The 2,578-nt window shown below is 36.5% G+C and overlaps 1 long non-coding RNA gene across 1 annotated transcript; it reads right to left on the reverse strand.

Moving 5' to 3' along the window:
* Window positions 1-527: 527 nt before the first annotated feature.
* Window positions 528-1,545, reverse strand: LOC130219177 (uncharacterized). The gene is made up of 3 exons (XR_008836038.1): window positions 1,434-1,545; window positions 735-768; window positions 528-554 (listed from the first exon to the last, which is right to left on the reverse strand). It is a non-coding gene; the product is annotated as an uncharacterized LOC130219177 (long non-coding RNA).
* Between the last annotated feature and the right edge of the window lie 1,033 nt (window positions 1,546-2,578).

Raw genomic sequence — 2,578 nt, forward strand, 5'->3', positions numbered from 1 at the left:
GACTGGAACTGGAATGACTGCTTCATTTCCAGTCTAAGAAAGCAGAAACAATAATATTACTTACAAAACACATCCAGAAAAAATCTTTAGACCCATCCCTCAAAAGTACTGAAAGACCCGGAAGAACTGCTGTGCGCACAAGCATTACATCAGATGACTGTGAAAAAGTAAAGACAGACATAAGTTAGACATGCATTATAGCCCAGTGGAAACAATCAAATGCAAATTATGATTCAAAGATGATGTCCCAAAAATACCTTTGAATAAACTTGTTCTCATCAAAATCTCATCTAGTTTTCTTCTGCAATTTCCTCCTCTTTTTGAAAATTTCAATCAAACGAGCAGTGTGTCCAATGCAGCGTTGAACTCGGATCTTAAATCTCATCCTAATATTAAAGTGAATTCTGCAAAGATCTAATCAAAAACATTATTAGTCGTTAATAACATTCAAACACACAATTTCACAAAATTACACAAAGTTTTGAAAAGGAAACAAACCCTCTGCAGCATTTGTATCAGCTGGTGTTTCCTTTATGACTTCCTTCTGGATGTCACTGTAGTGCACAAAAACGTGAAGTGTTATTGACATGGCTAAGCAAAATTTTAAAACAAAGAAAACAGTAATCAGAAACACAAGCAATGATACAATGCAAAGCCATTTAGCAACATATGTAACATTTTAATAGTGTTTAAAAAGTTGTGCACTCTTTTCTGATGTGCAGGTGCAAACTTACATTTCCACTGCATATCAGCTCACAAACTGGTAGTCTGAAATAAAAAAGAAAAAATAAAGGGTATAACGATATTACAAACCAAATACCATGCAAAAATATGCATCACAATACTCTAATTGTGTGCTACAATCCAAACAACACTGTAATTGTTCAAAAGTATTTGCCTTAAATAAGTGAAACCTTCTTTAAAAGTGCAAACAAACAGAATTGACAAAGCCCGTTTATACTTTTAAAGTTTCTTAACAGAAACTTTGCTTATAACAAAGGCTTGTTGATGCCATTGTGTGACATTGAGCTAACAAAGGGATGTTTATGTGCTTGGTTATACGAGTCATCATAAGTTAACAGCTACCATTTCATCACTAACGTATCCGTCACACATATTCAGTCGCGTCTGGTCAGATTTATTTGTCATTACAGCAATACAAAAACACTCCATTGGGGTAAACGTAACGTTAACACTGGAATAATTTTCCAAAACGGCATGAAGAAAAGACAAATAATATATATTGCGATTTTTACAATATATGACTTGTCTGTGTTCTTAAATCTCTCTCGCTTTTTCACAAGTTTAACTTTTAGTTTCATAGGGATTGTTAGCATAAGCACCCTTTAGCATCATGTGTAAATATGTATCTGCTCCATACGGTGACACGAATCGTAATCGCATCGAAATCCTAAATTACTAACGACACTCACGGGTCCATTTTGAGCTGAAACTGCTTTAAAATGTTGTAAACGTCCCGGCGATCGTGGAAAAAAGCGACTGGTCTGGTCATGAGCCGCTCGCCGACGGCGGACCACAGCTGATCTCCTCACCTGCTTAAGGTTACTTCTTAAATTAATCTTTTTTTAAAACACGCATATTTTCGTCACAACAAGTGCCACTAAAGTTCAACGGTAACTACTGTAATTGTAATGCGGCTAAAAAGGTTTCGTTTTCTTTTCTTAAAATGTAGACCTACTGCTGTGTTAACGTTACATCTATTTGAATGGATTGCGCCACGCAGTGTTGCCAGATGTAGCTGACTGATTCCAACCCAAAACAGCTCTAAAACCCGCTGAAAACCAAAAAACACTTCCCAAAATCTGGAGAATATTATAACCTGTTTAGAAGTTGAGGAGCGGGGCGAGGATGTCGTGTCCTTGGGAGATCACAGCCGTTGTAAGCGTTGCAAGTACACGATCAAATTCAAAACCGCCCAATCTGGCAACACTAAGCGCGCTCTCGCTCTCTCAGTGCATCATTTAAAATGGCGCGCCCGCTCTTTAAGAGCATAACGCCCACTTTACAAATTATATCTACAAATTATTAATAGTTATTAAAAGGAACTAGGAAACTGAAAATAGCTAATCTAGTAAAGTAGACAGTATTTCAAATAACGTGCAGAGGTCAAAACGTTTAGTCACAACATCATGGGCTAAAAACTAAGTTCACAAAACAGCAAACAATACACAAAGTGCAGGGAATAAACAGATTACTGATACTATACAAATAAAATCAAAGTAGTAATTAAAATGAAAAGTTTACCTTGATTTACTGCAGTACATCTTCTCAAAATGAAATCCTGTCCTTCGACGATGGTGCTGGGTTGGGTTGTGACTCGAGATGGGGGATGGGAAATCACCACCCAGTACGCATGCGTAACAGCATGACTTAGCCCTTATAAGCAATTTTACTCAAATTACATTAGTTATGGGAACTTTATACCTTACTATGTCAGTAACACTAATACATTTCTAGTAAACTCAACAATTTGCTTAAAATTAAGTAAACACACTAGAATTTCCATAGTAGGGAATACTATTCGCTTTTACAGTGTAGCAAACTGAACAGACCTTTT

This window comes from Danio aesculapii, chromosome 25 (assembly GCF_903798145.1).
Source record: "Danio aesculapii chromosome 25, fDanAes4.1, whole genome shotgun sequence".
Classification (NCBI taxonomy): Eukaryota; Metazoa; Chordata; class Actinopteri; order Cypriniformes; family Danionidae; genus Danio; species Danio aesculapii.